Genomic DNA, 22,305 nt, shown 5'->3' with positions numbered 1-22,305 from the left:
GGACTGCAGCAAGGAGGCCATTGAACAGAGCACAGTAGCCAGGCTGACGAAGCAAGAAGACCGCGAGATAGAACAGAGGCATTGCTCTGAGACGAGGAGACTGGTGGCCGAGCAGTGGACTGACTTCCTGGCCCACAGAGGCAGAAGCCAAGGGTCACTTGGTTAAGACTGGAAGACTAGAGAGAGTCTGGGCTGCTCGCGAGAAGAGGGCACTGCTGTGAACCAGTGACTGTGTCCTCACTGCCTACGGAGTCTGACATGGCTAACTTCCCTAATAAACTGCTACAAGAGTGGGGTTTGTCTTCCGAGTTCACACATACAGTGTGGCTGACCATGGCAATGAATTTTTGAACTCCATAGGAAAACAGAGTGTCGTGGGAGGAACAGGAAATGTCAGAATCAGGTACAGAGAAACGGAGGTTCGAGGCCTGCCTGACAATCAGCCATGGGCTAGTGTGGAGTTGCGCTCTCCTGCTCCCTTGTGAAGCTGGAGGAGGTTGGCTGCGGCTTCCATGCTGTTTTTTGCAGAAATGAAATTGTAGAGGCACACAAGATGTTGGAGAGGAGGGGAGGGGGAAACTGGTGCAATAATACTAAAAAAAAATCACTAGCCTCTTCTTCAATGAATTCGGGGTCTGGGGTAAGCTTTGTACTGTGTTGTTGTTGTTGCTCTTCCTGTGTGAGTCAAAAGGAATCGATCTGATGGAAAGATCCAAGGAACAAGGTTCGAGGTAAAATCCTGGACGCCATAGAAGACACCACGCTTCCGGCTCTGTGCTGCTGCTGCTGCTGCTGCTGCTGCTGCTGCTGCTGCTGCTGCTGCTGCTGCTGCTGCGCTGGAGTCAGCCCTGGAACCAGGCCGCTCTGAGCCATAGCGTTTCCATTGGCCAATTTTCAGATGTAGGTCGCTGGGCCTCTTCTTATCCTGGAAACTGCTGAAACCTGCTCAGCATCAGGGCCACGCACAAGCCCTGATGAAAACCGGATGATGATCGTGCATGAGGGTCATCGGCTAGGGATTAACGCAGGTTTCCTGAATGGAGAGAGTGGGCTCTACCTCTGAATTGCCAGTGCCTTCACACTCTCTCTACTGGAGCCCTGGGGGTGCAGAGGGCACACATTGGGCTGTGATCCAAATGGTCAGCAGTTCAAAACCACCACCAGCTCCTCAGAAACCTACAGGGGGTCGCTGAGAGTCAGCATTGACTCAATGGCAATGGGGACAACATATTGTCAATGAGTAGAGTGTGTCCGTCAGGTTGGGAAGGAGAAAGAGAGAGCGCTAATATACTGAAGATGGAAGTTTCTAGGTATAGTCCACATTACTGGAGATTTTGAAGTGCAGTGCTTTTTGGCAAACCATAAAAGTATCTGCTTTCTGGTATACTAAGTGGCAAAACAATGGCTCATTGAATTCAATTAAAGTAGAAAGAGTCATGTTCATGCATTCATATAAGCAAAGCTGAGAAACATAGAGCAACAGAGGTAAAAGGAGCATGGCTCAACCTCCTGGTGTTCTACAGTCTCTTACACGGAATCCCCTTTTCTTTAATATGTTCAGACCCAGGGATACAAGTTCTTAATACAGACAGTGACACTGGTGGGTTTACAGAAATTAAAATATATTTTTCTGCTCTGCTTGCTGCCTCCACAGTTGAAAGGGAACATGGTGATTTCTGGCACCGTCACTTAACAGTGCTTACCTTAACAGAATCATAACGTCTCTGAGATAGTGAAAATAAGTTCCATGACTAATAAACGTCACTGATGCATATTTTAGAACTAAGACAGCGGAGCCCTGGAAAGTAGCTAGTTAAGAAGACTACAGCTCGAAACAAAAATCAAAAAATAACATCTGGGATATGTTTGCATCTAAAGACAGGTGGTTTCAAGTCTCCAGTGGGGCGACAGGATTTTGTTCACCACCGGGAGGCTGTGAAGCAGTACAGGAAGTGGGCTGCAGAGTCAGATTGTACAGCTGAGCCCCACATCTGTTCCTTGCTGGCTGGGTGGCCAGGGACTTGTTCCTCATCCATAAAATGGAAATAATTATATTGCCTACATCATAGGTATTTGGAGGTTAAATGTGATTTTACATGTAATCAATACATCATAACTTGACCACTCAGTATGCAATTATTGATCCCCTACTCCAGAAAAAAGTCACAAACTCCACAGGAGGGACCATCATGTAGACAAGGTGGTCATGGCCCTGATCATCAGGAGTGCATTCAGGAGTAGGAATGACAAAACATGACTCCCCAAAAAAACAGGAATTTGTTTCAATAGACATTCACAACCTGTTTTGTGCCAGATGTTGTCCTATGAGCTAGGGGAAAACACTATAGAAAAACAATATGTGGCTTCTTATCACATAATGATAGGTGATATAAGACAAGCTCAAATGAAGGCACCCTTGAATCAGGGGGGAGAGAAGTGCTTACTAGTCCGTGAGGGGAGAGGATCAGCGAGCATCGTGGATGAGTTCAACAGAGCCCGGCCTGGAGGGCTGGATGGGGTGTGGCATGTCAAAGATGGAGCTGCAGGCAGTGCAGGGCATCTGAGCTTGTGTCACAGAAAGATCCCCGATGGAGTCCCTGGGAGGTGTCCTTAGAAAGAGTGTATAGATGCTTTGTCTTGCTTACTTTGGACCTGTGAGCAGGAGCGACCAGTCATTAGAGAAAGATGTAATGATGGGTGAAGTGCTAGGTCAGCAAATAAAGAGGGAGGTGGGCTGGCATCTTAGTGAGATGGGTTGGCAATGAGTGGAAGCATGAAAGTGAGTATGGGGATGCTCAGGACCAGGCAACATTTTGTTCTGTTGTCAATAAGGTCCCTGTGAGTTGGTGTTGACCCAGGACACTCAACAACTAACCGAAAGGTTAGTGGCTTACCTTGGCATAGCAACAAAATGAGAGAGAAGCCTGGAGATGTACTTGTAAGAGGACATTCACCGAAGACCACAGGGAGCACGGTTCTCCTTCGGAGCATGTAGGGTCACGCTACAGTAGAAGATGTTTATCCCTTTGACATCGAACTCATGTCGATTGTGGATCCAAGCAAATTGTCGTTGACAACTTCCACCTTTTCTCCATTTATGGTGATGGGGATGAATAAGAATGCAACTGAGGAAAAGAACAAAATAGAAGCATGCTTTGGGAAGTTGTGTTGTAGGAATTCCAAACTAAAGGACTGTCTGCAATACTATGAACTTGTAATATAGGAAAAGGAACTCGACACTTAAGTGCTTGGGTGCTAACTGAAAGGTTGGCTGTTCCAATGCACCAGGCTGCTCCACAGGAGAAAGTTGACAAGGTGCTTCCTGAAAGATTACAGCTTAGACAGAAGGTAATACTGGGGACACATGACGGGGTGTGAGTCTGGTCTGACCATCCCCAAATTGGAGCGAACCAAGATGAGAACATAACAGATCAGCAATGGGAGCAAAGCCAAGCCACAAAACCCCGGAGGAGCCCCCAAAATAGACTTCAGACTAGGAGGGGCAGTTCCTGCAATCCCCCAGGACCAGTGGGGAGATGGTCATAAAGGTTAGAAGACAAACCTGGAATTATGTATGCTTTGGGGGGTTATTTGGGGGGGGGGTTCTGTGGAGTGTTTTTTCTCTTTTTATTCAATCCTTTGTTTTCTTTTTGTTTTGTCTCTGTTATTGTTCTTTTGCCTACCAAAATAAGATAAGCATGGGAAGCAAGCCCGAGGAGAAAGCAACAAGACTGACAGTCCTGGAGGGACCTGGGGGGAGGAGGAGGTGGAGGAAAGGAGCAGTGAACAAGCAATACCATAGACAGGGGAATAACTAGGGAATTAAAAGCCACAACAAGGAGGACATAGGATTCCAGTGGTGTTGGAACAACAGCAATCTATCTGAGGGGAATTACTGAGAGGCTGAAGAAGGGTAAGCATGATGGTGGGAAAGGAGGAAGGTAAAAGGAAACAGAGGAAAGATCTAGAAAGAAAAGCTACGGATAGAGGTGTAAACATAGGTGTGTTCATAAGTAAATATATTAATTCATAAAAATAGAGGTATTGGCCTATGTACATATATTTATATGGCAATACATTGAGGAAGTAGATGGACTTTGGTCCTCTGTTCAAACCCTCCCTCCATGCAAGAACACTTTGTTCCAACAACCTGGCATTCTGTGATGTTCACCCTACTGAGAGAATTGCTGAAGACAAAATGGGTGCATAAGCAAATGTGGTGAAGAAAGCTGATGGTGCTCGGCTATCAAAAGATATAGCATCTGGGGTCTTAAAGGTTTGATGTTAAACAAGCAGCCATCTAGCAGAGAGGCAACAAGCCCACATGGAAGAAGCACACCAGTCTGTGCTCTCATGAGGTGTCGATGGAATCAGGTAACAGGCACCAGAAGACCCAAAACACACAAAAGAACATATTGTTGAGAATGAGGGGGGTCAGAGCAGAAACCCAACACCCATTTGTAGACATAGGACAACTCCTCACAAGAAGGGTCACAAGAAGAGATGAGTCAACCAGGGCGCAGCACAGCACCAATGAAGCACACGACGTTCTTCTGTTTCTTTAAGGCTTCCTCACCCCCACCACTATCATGACCCCAATCCTGCCTTTCAGTTCTGGTTAGAACAGAGCATGTATACTGGTACTCACGACACACAGACTCCAAGCCAGATAAACCCCTCAGGAACAGAAATGGGAGTAGCAATACCAAGAGGAATACCAAGGGGAATGTGGGGAGGAAGGGGGGACCGATCACAATGATTGATGTATAACTGTCCCCCAGGGGATAAACAACAGAAATGTGGGTGAAGGGAGATAGCGGTCGATGTAAGATATCAAAACAATAATAAGTTATCATTTATCAAGGGGTCATAAGGGTGAGAAGGGGGAAGGAGGGAAAAAAGAGGAGCTGATGCCAAGGGTTCAAATAGAAAGTAAATATTTAGAAAATGATGATGGCAACACATGTACAAGTATGCTTGATACAATTGATGTATGGGATGTTATAAGAGCTGTAAGAGTCCCCAATAAAATGATTTTATGAAAAGATTACAGCTTAGAAAAGCCACATGGGACCATTCTGGTCTTTTTCATGGGGCCATGATGAGCTGGAAATGGGCTCAGCCGCACCCAACAACAAGAAAGGAAACTGCGGCTTTGATCAGTATGATAAAAGTTCTATGACAACTAAAGAAAACAAATCAGCGGAGGATAAATCAGTTTAATTATCTTGCAATGATAAATATCATAATGATACTTTGATGACTTAATCACAGGGGAAAACACTAGAGTCTTACTACCTTGTGCGTATTCAATTTTCAAAACTTAAATAATCGAGTAAAAGAGAGTCTAGGTAGTTATTTATAATCTTGGCTATGAAAAGATTGTCTGCATCTGCCACCAGAAGCAGATCATAAGGGACAGAATGCCAGTTGATGTCATCTGGTAGTGACGCTAGGCAGGGTTTCTAAGATGTAAATCTGTACAGGAGTCACCGGATGGTGCTATAGTTCAAATCTCCTTTCTTCCTCAGAATGGCTGGTCGTGTTGATGCCCTGACCCTGTGGCCAGCAGCCCGACCCCTGACAATGAGAGGTCAAGGCCTAAGAGATATTTCTGCATCGAAAGTGAGACAGTTATAGAAATCCTGCGGTGGCAATGTGAGTGACACCTATGAACTTATTCCCGGTGTTATCTGTTCCAGTAGCTAGGTTTCAGGGGTAAAATCATATCTAGTTTCTATAGCTGTATAATGAATTATTCAAAAAATTAGTGGTTTAAAGTGACATTGAATTTGCTCCTTAGTGTGCAATTTGAACAAAGCTTGGTAAAAATGACTCAACCGTGCTTTATTGAGTGTCATAAAGGGTGGGAGCTGGATGTATTTGAAAGCTTGGCCACTCACTTGGCTGATGGTTCATGTTGGCCATGGGCTAGAGATGCTGGCCAGATCACGTACCCATAGCCTAGCTTCTTCATCCACCACTTGCCTGTCAGTTTGTCGTACTGCGGTGGCTTGTGTGTTGCTAGGGTGCTGGAAGTTTTGCCACTGATATTCAAATACCAAAAGGGTCACCCAAATGAACATGTTTCGGCAGAACTTCCATGCAGACTGAGGATAGACTACAAAGAAGGAATAGGCTGTCCACGTCAGAGGAACCAGTCACCGACATTGTATGGATACCATCTCTGCATTGTCAGCTACTGAAAAATCTCACAAAGAGAAGCAGAGCATCGCCAGAGATCAGCCTCTCCGGTGGCAAGTGCTCCAAGTGACTGAGAAAGAGCTTCCATCGCAAAGCGCAGTCAGCCGTAATGACTGGATGGAGTAAAGTGGAGTCGGTCCTAGTGATGCGGATGGAATAAAGCCCTCAGGGTCTTCATTGCTGATGGGCATGGCACATCAGAACAATGGTGAGGACTGCCCTTCCTGCTATGGTACCTAGAGTTGCTATGTGTAGAAACCAACTAGATGGAACCTGACCACCACAAACACCAGCTTCTTCACAAGCATCCAAGATGCTTATCTCCAAGAGCGAACGGGACAATCCTTACAGTCCTTTGTACTGGTTCTTTGGGTGCTCCCTGCAAAAGACACCTCCAGATCTCACTCTTCAACCAGAGACCACTATTAAGTGAATGTCAGGAAGCAGGAGGCCCTGTGAGCGAGAAAGGTCCTGGCTCCGGTGTGCTGTTCAGCCAACAATACCGGAACTGAAGAGGATGCAACACACCGTCGACAATGACACAAAGTCAGCTTTAGAAAGATTCACTCACTGGTTATGAGGGAAGAAAGATCATCTTGTGGAAAGTGGGAACATTGACAAACTTTTAGGACTTTGATTTATCCCTTCAACTCTATTATGATTTTCCCTGACTGATAAGAGTATTATCAGGGGCTCAAGTAGAAAGCAAATGGTTTGATCATGATGAGGGCAATAAATGTACAAATGTGCTGACACAATGGATGGATGTCTGGTTTGTGATAAGAGTTGGACCACGGGGAGGAGACGAGCCAGTCAGGGTGCAGTGTAGCAACGATGAAACATACAACTCTCCTCTAGTTCCTAAATGCTTCCTCCCCACCCCCACTATCAAGGTCCCGATTCTACCTTGCAAGTCTGGCTAGACCAGAGCATGTACACTGGTTCAGACAAGAACTGGAAACACAGGGAACCCAGGACAGACAAACCCACTAACTTGGAGGGCAGAGGGAGGGCGGGTTGGAAAGGGGGAACTGGTTACAAGGATCTACATGTTACCTCCTCCCTGGGGGACGGACAACAGAAAAGGGGTGAAGGGAGACGTCGGACAGGGCAAGATATGACAAAATTATAATAAAATTATAATAATATTTATATTAGTATAATAAAATAATAATAATAATTTATCAAGTGTTCATGAGGGAGGGGGAAGTGTGGAGGGAGGAGAAAAATGAGGGCCTGATGCCAGGGGCTTAAGTGGAGAGGAAATGTTTTGAGAATGATGGCAATGAATGTACAAATGTGCTTTACACAATTAATGTATGTATGGATTGCGATGAGTTGTATGAGCCCCTAATAAAATGATTAATTAAAAGAAAAGGAAAAGCATGAAATAAATAAAAGAGTTGTATGAGTGAACCCCCAATAAAAGGATTTTTTTTTGCTTTTTCGATAAAAAGGATTTTTTTAAAAAGAGTATTTAAACCTAGAAATAGAACCATATTAGAGATAGTGTGTCAGCCTTCGTACAGGAATGTGTTACTTTATTTCAATAAGAACGATAAAAAATCATTGACATCTACTCATATTAACATGTTTGATTTACAAATAAATGCCCTGGAAAGCCTGAAATTCTCTTTTGAATATTTTGATTACATGTATTACATTTCTACCCAAAGCTTGGTAAACAAAAGAGCTCACATATAGTTTTGAATTGATCAGAATGTGGATAATTCTAGCCAAACATAATGATTACTCTATCCTTTCTTTTAGAAAGGAACCCTGGTGGGTTAGTAGGCTATGAATTGAGCTACTAACCTAATGGTCAATAGTTCAAAACCACCGGAGAGAAGCTCCATGGAAGAAAGATGCGGCTTTGGGGTTCCACATAGATTTATAGCCTCCGAAAACCAGGGGGTCACTGTGAGTTGGAATAGGCTTGGTGACAGTGAGTTTGGTTTGGAGTTTGCTTCCTTTGGGAGGAGAACATTTTTCTATTTCCTGATGGCCATTCCAGGGAGACTCAGACATAGTTTAAATATCAAGGTCATCCAAACAGTTTTATCAGTGTGCATTTGGGGCCTGAATTTGGGGAAGGCAGAATCAAGACCAATCAGAGAAAGAATACCTTAAGCTACAAGTATCCAAAGACAAAATATAGTTACATGCAATATTTCAAAATTAACATTAAACTTAACAATTTTTTACTTTTAAAAAGAAGTAAACCTTTCTGAAAATGATTTGATGGTATTCAAAAAGCAGAATTAGCAAATAACTTGCTACATTAAAAGAAAGCCAAGAAAAATTCTACTGTTTCTTTTTGTATAAAACCTACATGACAATGTTTAATAGAGTATTTATAAGCCTTCAATCCTTTATATATATATTCATTTTTAATTTTTCCACAGTTTTAATGTATTTATTCACTACTATTCAACTTAATTGTAAGAATAATACCTGTACTCATAATACAAAGACAAATTTACTTTGTTAAACTTTATCAAACCAACATCCCTCATGAACATAGATGTAAAACTTCTCAAGAAAACACAACAGGTATAACTCAGCAATAAGTAAAAACAAAATTATTGGATTGCCAAAAATATTATTCTATAAATGCAAGTTTGGTTTAACACTGAAAAATCAATTATTGTAATTCATCACGTTAACATATTCTTAATGGCATGATCACTTAAATAGGTGCTGAAAAAACATTTGACAAAACTCAATGGGCATGTATGATAAATCTCTGCAAATCAAAACTCAGAAGGGACTTTGCTAGTCTACAAGGATCCTTTAAGAAAGACCTGCATATAACATCTACATAATTAAGAAACATTGAAGACTTCTCTCCTAAGATCCAATACAAACAAGAATGTCCCCTTTCCTCCCTCTGAGTCAACATTGTGTGACGTCTTAAGGAGGATCAACGACAAGAATGAAAGACCTTCAGGAGAGGAAGAAGGAAGTAAAACTGTCTCCACTGATAGTTTACATAACTTACAAAAAATCTTAACAGCGATTTATGTAAAGGTTTAGTGCTGATCATAAATTTGTAGGTAGAACGTTCTAATGTTAATATGTGTACTTATCAAAGTTTCATGACACAAAGTCAATATATAGTTTTAGAATATTATATATATATGATTTTAGCAAACAAATTGGAAATTGTTTTTAAAGTATCATTTACAAAGCATTGGCAATATTAAATAATTTGGAATAGGTGTAACGAAAAGCATTAAGATAGCTATCCTGAAAACCATGCTGAGACGGATTGAAGACTTAAATAAATTCAGCTATGTACCATATTCATGTGCAGTAAACAATATTGGAAAGATGCCAATCAGTTCCCTGTTGCCTTTGTGATTCAACACAATTTCAAACAGTCTCAGCAGTGCATTTTTTGGTAAAAACTAATGAATTTCTTCTACAATTAATATGATAAAACAGATGATGCACATATCTTGAAAAGGAAAACTAAACCTGCAGGATTTAGACTTCCTAAAATCAAGACCTTGTGTGAAACACTCTACTCAAGATTATAATATGAGCATAAGCAAAAATTTAAAGTAATGGAACAGACTAAAGGACCCAGAAATAGAGCCAAGTTCATCTGAACATTTCATTTTAAATAAAGGTACCAAAGCAGCCCAAAGTGCAAAGAATAGCTTTTTCTCAAGAGATGTTGAAAAAAACTATATAAAAATACACCCCATCATCATAATTATAAGATAAAGTTATATAAAATGAATGATAAATTTAAAGGTAAATCTGAAACTATAAAGCTACTAAAAGAAAATATACAGAACATTTTGGAAACGTGGAGATATAGAAAGTCACCTCAGTACAAACCATAATATAAAAATGTTAAATTAGACGTTCTCAAACTAAAAAGTTTGGCTCATCAACATACACTATCAAGAAAACGAATATGCAAGTGCCATGCTAGAAAAATGTTTTTAATATTTATTTCTGACAAAGACCTTGACTGCAGAATACAGAAGGTCTCCTGAAATTCATAACTTTAAAGCTTTCTAAAAGCACAAAGTGTTTGAATTATCGATTCATAACAATGCCACATAGCATAGCAGACAGAGTATGGCAGAGTCCGACAACCAGATCCAAATCCAAGCGTATCATTTGCTATTTCTTTGCTATTATCCTGGGACAAGTATTATACCTTTCTGTTCCTTGCTCTTTGTGGTGGTGGCTTTCTTTTGTTTTGCTTTGCTTTGCTTGCCTTGTTTATTGTAAGGGTACAATAATGGCATGACCTCATAGTATTGTCTTCAATGTCTAAAAAGTGTGAAAGACAGCTCAATGCCATTTTTCATCAGGAACATAAAAATTAAGACCACAGTGAGCTACTATAACACACCAAACAGATTGGTGGAAATTAAAAACTGTCAACACTAGATATTAGCAAAGATACCGACTGACTGGGATGCATTGCTTGGGGAATCTAAAAGGATTGAGCCGCTTTAGGAAAAAAATGTATCAGCTTCTTATAAACTTTAAATATGTCTCCATGTCTGTTTCTTATAAAGGTAAACACGTTTCTATGCCTCAGCAATCCCACCTATATGTATTTCTCAAGAGAAATGAAAAGGCATTGTCCACAAAAATGTTTATGCATAAATGTTCAAAGCAGCCTTATTTATAGTATTTCAGATTGGAAAGTGACAAATTGTCAACCCAGGAAACTATCTTTCAAAACTGAGAGTTAAAAATTTTTCCAGATGAACCATAGCTGACAGAATTTATTACCAATGAACCTGTACTAGAAGAATCATAAAAACAAGTTACTTTAGACAGTCAATTATATCATAGAGAAACACAGATTTACAAACAAAAGAAGATCAATAGGAATATAAAAATAAAAGTTACCATTAAAAATAATTTCTGGTTCTTAATAGTTCTAAAATTTAACATGGTGATAGCTGTAGCATAGTGGAGGAGAAGAGAGGGAATACATAAAAGTAATGTACAGGTAGGTTTTTAAACTAAAACTAGCAGAAGATTACCCGGAAGAAGATGGTGATAAGTTAAAGATATTTATTGTAAACCCTAAGACAACCACCAAAAAGAAATATAAATAGTGCTTTAATGTATTACAAATGTGGTTGCTGTTGTAAGGTGCTGTGGAGTCAGTTCTGACCTACAGCGACCCTGTAGGTCCTGCATCATCCTCACAATTGTTCCTGGGTCACAGCCTACCACATAAATCCATAATTAAAAGTATTAAATGGTAGTCATAAAGGGCAGTGGACAAACCCGGAATTATGCAAGCTTTTTTCTCTTTGTCTTTTTTTAATCTGTTTTCTTTTTGTTTGGTCTGTGTCATTGTTGGTTTGCCTACTTATGTAAGACAGGCATGGGAAGCAAGCTCTCAGAGAAAGCAACTTGGGGGGGGGGGAGTAGCAGGGGGGAGGGAGGGTGCAGTGAGCAAACAACACCATTGACAGGGGAACAATTAGGGAATTAACATCAAAACAGGAGGACATTGAGATCCTGGGGGTGTTGGAGCAGCAGCAATCAGCTGAGAGGAATTACTGAGGCAGAATTAGGTGGCCAGCATGATGGTCAGGCAGAAGGAAGGTAAATAGAAACAGGAATGATCCAGGAAGCAAAGCTGTGGTTTTGGGGATAAGCATAGGTGTGTACGTATGTAAATAGATTAATCCATAAAAATAGAGGTGTTGGCCTATGTACAGACATTTATATAGTAATACACTGAGGTGCTGGAAGGACTTCAGACCTCTGGTCATATTCTCCCTCAAGACAAGAACACTTTGTTCTAACGAATAGGCATTCTGTCATGCTCACTCTCCAGGCACAATCGCTGAAAACAAAATGGGTGCATAAGCAAATGTAGTGAAGAAAGCAAATGGTGCCTGGCTATTAAAAGGTATAGCGTCCGGGGTCTTAAAGGCTTGACGTTAAACAAGAGATTATCTAGCAGAAAGAAGCAACAAGCTCACCTGAAAGAAGCACACAGTCGGTGAGATCATGCGATGTCATTGAGATCAGCTAGCAGGCATTAGAAGACACATAACAAACAAACAAATATTGCTGAGAACGAGGGGAGTTGGAACAGAGCCACAAAGCCCATCTGTAGATAATGGAATATCCCCTCACAGAGGGGTCACAGGGAAGGGATGAGTCAACCAGGGTGCAATAAAGCACCAATGAAACACACAAGATTCCTCTGGTTCCTTGAGGCTTCCTCACCCCCCACTATCACGACCCCAGTGCTGCCTCTCACTGCGGGCTAGACCGGAACATGTGCACAGGTACAGATAAGAGCTCACCACACATGGAATCCAGGAACAGGAATGAGAATAGCGATGCCAGAAGGGTAGGGGGAATCTGGGGAGGGGAGGAGAGGAAGGGAATCTGATCACAATGATCTACACATAACCGCACACACACACCTCCAGGGGGATGAACAACAGAAACCATGGGGGAAGGGAAACAATGGTTGGTGTTAGATATGAAAATAACAATAATTTATAATTTAGCAAGGGGCCACAAGGGCGGGGGAGGAAAAAAAGAGGAGCTGATACCAAGAGCTCAATAGAAAGTAAATGTCTAGAAACGAATGATGGCAACATATGTACAAATATGCTCGATACAATAGATGTATAGATTGTTATAAGAGTTGTAAGAGTCCCCAATAAAACGATCTCTTAATAAAAAAAATACTAAATTGATCCAAAGCAGACTAAAGGGGGAAGACGGGAGCTCGGGGTAGAAATACAAATGAAATAAAATTTAAAAATTAGTAAGATGATAGACTTTATCTAAAAATACTCACCACTTTTGTTTTAGAAATGGAGAAAGTTTATGAGTTAAAATACAACTATGGATTTTTTACTCATTGAGAGTTTAACAACATGAATATATACTATCATTTTCCTTGGTCTGGTAAAAAAAAAATAGAAGCACAGAATAGACTAATGCCAAGATATATTTTATTGGAGTGTTGGATTGTTGGGTTCTTTGGTTTCTTACCCAGACATTACCACTGCTATTCCATTTCACTGTCCATTACTCTAGCTCTATTTGACCTTACATTAAATTTCATTATCTATTGTTTATTTTTCTTATGCTACTAGTGAGTGGATGGATAGATGGATGATCAAAGGATGGATTGATCTAATGTTCTAACAACCTAAAAGAGAATTGTTGATGTTAAGTGTTACTGATTGAGTTCCAAATCTTGGTGATTCTATGTACTATAGAACAAAACACTGCTGGGCCCCGTAACATGCTCATAATTGTTATTATTTTTGAGCCCATTTCTGCAGTCACTCTGTCAATCCATCCCATTAAAATGTTCCTTTTTTATTTTTTTTTATGACCCTGATATTCTTCTCCAGAGACTAGCTGGTCTCACCTGATAGCAAGTCCAAAGTATGTAGGACAGAGTCTCACCATCCTTGTTTCTAAGGAGCATTCAGGCTGTACTTTCTCTCAGGTGGATTTGTTCGTTCTTTTGGCAGTCCATGATATATTCAATATTCTTTACCAACACCATAATTCAAATGCATGAATTCTACTTCAGGGTCCCTGCTAGCATAGTGGTTATGCATTGGGCTGCTAACCACAGTGTCAGTGGCTCAAAACCAGTAGCTTCCCTATGGGAGAAAGATGAGATTTTCTACTTCCATGAAGAATTATAGTTGTAGAAACCCACAAGGGCGGTTCTCCTATAGGGTGAGTCAGCATTGACTCGATGGCGATGAGTTTGGTTTAGGGGAATTCTTCTTCAGTAGGCATGATGTGCTATTTGGGGGCAGCCATTATAATACTTTGTGATCAGTTTCTCCTCATTCTAGCAAAGGTAGCTATGTATTTATCTTGGAGAGTTCATTAAAGCCACATATTATTAAAATTATTTTGTCTATATATCGCCTTCCTAACTTAGAGTCATAAAAATGCCTTCATTTCCAAAGGCTCATTTCATCTGAGGAATTGAAACCTTCTTTGTGAAATCTGAATCAACATGAAAAGGCCTAATCCTGCCATTGATGGGTACCCGTAATCCATGCTCTTTTTGAGAGAAGGAATTATGGACCACTGCCAAGACCCAGTCCTGAGTGAAGGAGTCTGGTGTCAGACCACTGGTGTCATGGCTACTGGTTACATTAACTCTGCGCTTGCTATGCGTCTGAATCAACTCGATGGCCACGAGGGAAAGGATGTTCTGTAGGTTCCACAGTGCTGAAACAGTCACAGCAGCAGCAGCATGGCAAAGCCACTAAATTTCGTATTAATTTGAGGTTTGCTAAACTCCAGTTTGCCTTCATAGCAATAATACTCTTGCACCAACTGTCAGCAAAGGGAAGTTCCAGGGACAACATTGTTGCTTCTATGTCCGTGCTGATGAAGCAGTAGAGGCCAAGGCCGAGCCTCTCCACATTTAGGTTCTGCACACCAGGCAACAACTGTGATCAGAAAGCATACAGCCATCTGGAAGAGTGTGAACCTATAATTACGAGTACTCACTCCTGTGGAGTCAGTTCCAACTCAGAGTGAGCCTGTAAGACAGGGGGAAACAGCACTTACAGATTTCCAAAACTGTAAGTCTTCACAGAAGTAGAAAGCCTCATCTTCTTCCCTGGGAGTGGATGGTGGATTCAAACTACTAACCTTGCTCTTAACAGCCCAATGCATAACCCACTGCACCACCAGTGTATCTTTTACTTGCAAGCTTACAGGTTACAAAGAAGCTCATACATACATAAACTCATGAGAGTTAAGCACAGTGCGGCAACTTGCTATCTAAACAATGTTTCTTGAGAACATTCTTGGTATCACGTGGTGCAGTAGAATGAGCTCCAACTTTGGAGTCAGATATCTGAATCCAAACCCAAGTTGCTTACTATGTAGTAAACTTCTAGAGTGTGGTAGTTTGATAATCTTCTGCTAACTTGAAGATGTATGAAAGTTTATGGGTGGTATCCAACCTGTCACTCAGGTCACAGTCTGATGCTGTCTCCTTGAGAGCATCACCTTCTCCTAAGAAGGACCATGGGAAACTCCTGCTCTCTCTGCCCTCTGCATTCCTGCCTGATGAGATTAAACACTGACCCTAGGAGTTGCTGGAACCTTGCAATGTTTCCACTGACCTTCTCTCCGCATGACTCTGCACCCACCGACCTGTGATCTTCCTGCATTCTGCATCAATGCACGTGGCTTCATGAGTCTGAAGAGGAACCTGTGGACTAGTACTGGACTTATGGACCCGGGTTGGGCTGGACTGGGATGCTTTCTTGATCTATAATTACCTCCTGATATAAAGCTCTTTCTTATACATATATGCGTGTCACTGGATTTGTTCCTCTAGTCAACTTGGCTTAAAACAGTTAGTAACCTAACAGTAAACTGCTGTAACAGTCATTAAACCCTTCTGCATGCTGGTTGCTGCTGCTGCTGCTGCTGCTGTGTTGTTCTTGCTTTGCTCTGTCTTCTTGTATAATGAGTACAATAATGATATCGCCTCACAATATTGTTTTATAGGTTAAACAAGATAACTTACATAAAGCAACTAATACTTAGTAGGTCTGAATAAATGTTAAGCCCTTTCACTTAAGAAGTGTGCAAACAATACCATTAAGCTCTCAAGCATATTATTTCACAAAGGTAAGTAGAGCATGACTTCATATTGGAAAAAATAGTGAAGAGTATAGGGAGGTATAAGAAATATAAGACACAACTAGAAAACCCTATAGAATACACAGGAACCCAGAATAAATTTTCTAAAATGGAAATAACCCTCAGTTGTCCGTCTTTGAAAATAAATTTATGTTCCTCAGGAATTTATCTCTTTGAGACATTCTGTTTTAAGGCATGGATTTAAAGACTTCTTATTTCATGAACTTGAAATTTGTAGTGGAAGTACCCCATGAAATTCAAACAGGAACACATGAAATGTATCTGCAATGAATCCTTACAGAAGGATCAAAGAGAGAAAATGCTCTATATTGTCGCATTATTGGAGATAAAACTATGAAAAAGTATGATGATCCAAGAAGTGTTTCATTTTACGGTTAAGTATGACCTTTAGGGATCCTCTAATTATGAGGCCAGGCCATGTCTCCAGCCTAATGTTAATTTCACTGCACTTACTCCTGAGCTGACTTAAACCATGTCAGAGAGCTAGATCAGGAGGCAGTTATTCCCATGGAACAAGGGAATACTGCATGGCTTAAAGTCAGGAAAGGTATCTGACAAGGTTGTGTCCTCTCACCTTATTACTCATTCTGGATGCTGAGAAAATCTCCAGAGAGCCTGGACTATATGAAGAAAAATGCAGCATCAGAATTGGAGGAAGGCTCATTAACAACCTGCGAGATGCAGATGACACAACTGCTGAAAGTGAGGAGGAACTGAAGCCCTTCCTGGCGAGAATCAAGGAGTACAGCCGTCAGCATGGATCCCAGCTCAATGTACAAAAGACAAAATTCCTCACAACTGGACCAACAGGTAACATCATGATAAATGAAGAAATAGTTGACGTTGTCATGGATTTATCTTGCTAGGATCACAATCAATCAATGCTCGTTGAAGCATCAGGCAAGAGATAAACAAAATTACATTAGACAAATCTGCTGCACAATACTCTTTAGAGTACTGAACAGCAAAGATGATACTCTGAGGACTAAGGGGCCCCTGACACAAACCATGGTATTTCCCATTGCTTCTGATTCCTGTGAAAGTTGGACACTGACTAAAGAAGACCAAAGAAGAATTGAGGCATCTGCATGGTGGTGCTGGAGAAGAATATTGAAAGTAGCATGAACTGCAAAAAGAATAAACTGATCGGTCCTGGAAGAAGTATAGCCAGAGTGCTCTTAATAGGTAAAGATGGCAAAATTCATCTCACGTACTTAGGATCTATTGTCAGGAGAGGCCAGTCCCTGGAGAAGGACATCAAGCTTTATAAAGTAGAGAGGCACCCAAAAAAGAGACAGCAAAATCCAGGACATGGATTGCGATGGTGGCTACCTTCATGGGTCAGGCACAGGAACACTGTGAGGATGGCCCAGGACGGGACCGTGTTGCATTCTGTTGTGCATAAAAGTCCTCTGTGGGTCTGAGTGGGCTCGATGACACCTGACAACAACAATAGCAAACATTTTAAAACAACCTCAAATATTAAAAAAAAACAAAACAACCTGTTAATCACTTCTAGCGGCCCACAAGCCCCATTCCACCAAGAAAGAAAGAAAGAAAGAAAGAAAGAAAGAAAGAAAGAAAGAAAGAAAGAAAGAAAGAAAGAAAGAAAGAAAGAAAGAAAGAAGAAAAAGAGAAAGAAACCACAGCCAGAGTTGATCTGATTCCTAGTATTCCCAAGGCTGTCAACCTTCACAAGAACAAACAGTTTCATCTTTCTCTCTCAGGTTCTGGATTTGAACCACCAGCCTTGCTGCCAGTAAACCAATGTTTACATAACTACCAGGGCCCCTCCATCTTGCCTTACAACCTAGATCATTACAACTTCAGTCCTTGAGGCAAACTTACCCAGAAATGCCCTGAGGCGCAGAATGGAGCCAGAAGGAGTCAGGTAAAGGGCCAAAGAGGAAAGCAAGCGTCTATTGCAGATTGTACAGAAGAATTTCTTGACCCCGGAGGCATCCTCAAAGTAAGCAGAAGCAATGAAATAATAAAGAACAGAATCAGTAGGAAAGAAAGGTTTGAAATCAATCATGAATGTCCACTCAGATTCAACATTGTACTAGAGGGGCTAGAAAGTTAAGTAAAATAATATATAAAATAAAGCTTTACAAAGATAAAAATATAGTTTTAAAAGAATTAAACTGTTCACAGAGAACATGAATATATATTACTAAAGAACCTCAGTTACTCCTAGATCTCAATATACAAGGACATATGCAAGAATCTATGGTGTTTATTTGTATTAACAATGAATAACTGAAAGTTTATTTTTAATAGTCATTTACATACAATGACAAAAGAAATACTAAGAGGTGAACTTGACAAAATATATGTAAAGCCTGGATACTGAAAATTACAAGACAAATGGAATTGTAGGAGACCTGGAAAACAAATATACCATATGATGAATCAAAAGATTCAATCGTGTTTAGATGCCAGCCTTTGCTAATGTGATCTACAGATTTAACTAAAGGTCAGTGTAAATCCCAGCAGATATTTTACATAGCTACTGGTTAACAGATTTTAAAATATAGATAATAATACAAAGAACCATACTAGGCAAAATCATTTCGAAAAAGAACAGCATCAATTGCTAGACAGGAGTTGATTGAAGATATGATGAATTTGTAGTAATTAAAATCATGTGGTAATGGTGAAAAAATACTAAACAGCATAACTTAACAGAGACTTTAGAAATAGATCCATACACTCCTATGACTAAATTATATTTTGCAAAGATACCAAAGCAAATCAATACAAAATAATAACATTTTCCAAAAATAGTTCTGAAGCAATTGGACAGCTATATAGTTTTAAAGGTATAGGTATATGGTAAAACTCATCGAACTATATATTTTAAACATGTGACAGTTATCACATTAAAGCTGTAAAAAATATTAAAAGCTGTAAAAAAGTATTTAAAAGTCAAATAATAAAGCTAGTGGAATGCATAAGTGATTATCTCTCAATTTTGACATGGAAGAAGTCTTTCTGAAACAATATTCCTCAAAACATAAGCATTAACAAAAAAACTGTTGGATTTGAACACAATAAAAATAAGAATCTTCATAAGTAAATGACACTACAGGCTGGTAAACCGGAAGAAGATAGTTGCAATACCAAAATGGACAAAAGATGAGTATATAAAATACATGCAGAATTCCTAAAAGTCTACAGTATTAAGTTATAATACATGAGCAAGCAATTTATTGAGCAGAATATTTAAATTATTAACAAGTCCGTGAAACGATACTCCACTGAACTTTTATCTGAGAAATAAAACATTGCAAAACTTAGGAAGTCAAATAGCATCAAGAGGGTGTGATGGAAATGCCTGCGGTGTGGAATATCTGGTTAATAGGATTGTCAACTGACACAACCATCCTAAAGAGCAGTTTGACCACATTGTGCTGGTCTCTCACTCTCTGGCTCTTCTCTTCAGAATGGGCAGAGACACTCTTGCCTAAGCAGTTAAAGGGACAGCTTCAGAATATTGACCACAGTTTCATCAAAAGATTGCTTGTGCTAGCCAGGCTTGACACCCATTCACAGTGGTCAACAGTCAAAATAAATGTCAATACAAATTGTTTGCAGACTAAGTATAAATACATAGTTCTCTATTTTGTTTGGAACCCCCAAATTAATCCTAATTCCATCCAGTAAATGCAAGAAAAAAGTTCATGTTGTGAACAGGATAAAAGACAAGGAGTAGCCGTGGTTACTTGGACAGCAATGGATTTTAAAGTCTTTGGGGGTAATTCCTGATGAGCTGTTAGTAAGTCAAGAGATCAGCTGCGGGTAGTCTACCCTAGAACAACTGTTGTGTCATGAAAGAAAGTAGTTCTCATTGCTCATGAATACTCCAGAAGACCTTGGGTGTTTAGCTGTGACATATGACAACGGGTAACGCCTGCAGTAATTCGTTAGTCACACTTCCATTGCAGTTACACCAGGTGCGCACCAGGTCCTTTCCCAAAATTTCTTATCTAGAACGAAAGAGTGGTAGATTTGATATTAGCAAGCAGTCCAAAGCTATGACCTAGATGTACGTCTTTTAAGTGAAAACTAGTGAGAATAGAATAAAATGCATAGGGTGATACTATGCAGATAAGTTATAACTATGTACATATTAAACAATATTAGATTGTGTACATTGTCACTCGGAGAGACCAAGCCAGTTCTGCTAGTGACCCTGTAAACAACAGAACAGAGCACTGCCAAGTCCCGTTCCATCCTCACAATTGTTATGGTTGAGCCCCCTGCGCACTCACTGTGACAATCCGCTCACTGAAGGCAAGCTCTTTTTCACAGATCCTCCATTTTATCAACATGAAAGTCATTTCCAGGGACTGGTCTCTCCGCGTGACATGTCCAAATCACATGAGACGGAGTCTTGCCATCCTTAAAGGAACATTCTGGCTCTCCTTTCTCCAAGACAGATGTATTTGTTCTTTGGGCAGCCCGTGGCACTTTCAATATTCCCAATATCACTATTCAAATAATTCTTCTACAGACTTCCTTATTCAATAGCCAACTTCCACATGCATCTGAGGCAACTGACAATATCATGGCTTCCATCAAGTGCACCTTAGTCCTTAAATATCATATTTTCTCTTCAATGTTTTAAAGAAATCTTGTACCTCAGATTTGCCTAATGAAACGCATTGTTTGATTTCGTGACTGCTTCTCTCATGAGCATTGGCTGTGGATCCAAGCAAAATGAAGCCCTTGACAACTTTGATCCTTTCTCCATTTATCTTAATGCTGCTTATTCATCCAGTTGTGAGAATTTCCGTTTTCTTTACACTGCGTTACAAGCCATCCTGAAGGCCATTGCCTTTGATTTTCATCAGCAGGTGCTTCAAGCCCTCCTTGCTTTCAGCAAGTGAGATTGTATATGGAAGGAGGGAAATAAAGTGGAAAAGACATGAAATGGAATAAAACAAACCATGCCGATAGTGTGCCATGAACAGGAAATGTGATTAAAGCAACACAAGCCTGGAACAAAGGGAACATAATTTCTAACATGAAAAAGTGGGGACCTGGGTGTTAAGAATAAGAGAGACCGGGGTTACATTTAAACATGGAGAACAGAGGTGAGCAGGGAGACTGCACAGAGCCTTCAGAGAAGCTTTCTTGGAAAGAAAGTAGAAGAGACAATAAACATTCTATAGATTTATGAGCAGAAGAAAGGGGACAGTTAGGCAATATTACATGTGTTTTGTGAGCATAGCTTTCAGTCCGAAAGAGCACTTCCCCACTCTCTGACACAACAGGTGGCGTGACCTTGGGTGAGGCACTTACTGTGCTTCTGATCCTCATCTGTCAAATGTCCTCCTAACTGTATCTATCTGATGAGGGTAATGATTGAGTGAAAATATGTATATGGAGTATCTAAATGTCTGTGATATTATAAAGCTCAATAAATACGATTGCTTCTGAAATTGCCACTGTAGACATATGATGACTCCTCCTTACTGTCATAAGATGATGGCTGAGGAGTGATGCCCTGGCGTGCTTTCAGAGCAATTACTTGTTCCCAAGGCCTTGTCCTGTTGCTCTTACAGTGACTTGCACTCACACCATCTCTCTGTCATATTCTTACAATACTGTTGCTCTTTCCTTCTGTATCAAAAAGGCAGTGCCAGAAAAAAATAATAACTCCCATTGTGGTAGAAATACAGGTTGTTAACTCTTTCTACATACTGGCTCACTTCCTTCTCGAAACTAAGTGAGCATCAGGAAGTGCTGCTTTGGCCAGAGGGATCCCTTGGCCAATCTTTGCATTTCTTTTCCCTTTTTTTCTCACTGCCAGTGATTCCACATCCACCTATAACCCCTTTCTGAAATTAATTCTTATAGCAACTCAATGCTAGTTAATAAGTGATAAGAAAGTAGTGATACGGTTTTAAAAATTCTCAGCTTATCCTATCCTATCCTGAAACATCATTAAACCTCATTTGCTAATATTAATATAAGTTACCATGTATTGCAGACTTATTACATATCAGAGTAAGTGCTTGACAAAAATTATAACCATCTTCAGTACAATATCTTTGGGCAAGTACCATTGTCCCCAATTCATAGGTCAGGGGACAAAAGTTTAACAGGTTTTAAACTGTATCCAAAGTCATACAAGTGATATATTTTCAGATCCAAGATTCAAACCCAAAATTCAAACTCCAAAAATTGTCCTCTCAGTATGTTCTTCACTACTTTCTCAAAGTGGATACTAAGCACACATTCTCAAAGTGGATACTAAGATGCCGATCTGCAGGTATCTCAGATGCACTGTGAGATGAGAAGGGCCCTTCCTTAAACAGGGTTCAAGGCTGCCTCCTGAGTTTAAGGTGGCCACCTTGCCCCCCCACCCCCCGGGATCCTCCAAGTGAGCAGGGGGAAGAAACAGGGATTAAAGAA

Source organism: Tenrec ecaudatus, chromosome 14 (assembly GCF_050624435.1).
Source record: "Tenrec ecaudatus isolate mTenEca1 chromosome 14, mTenEca1.hap1, whole genome shotgun sequence".
Classification (NCBI taxonomy): Eukaryota; Metazoa; Chordata; class Mammalia; order Afrosoricida; family Tenrecidae; genus Tenrec; species Tenrec ecaudatus.
Note: the sequence above shows the minus strand (reverse complement) of the source record.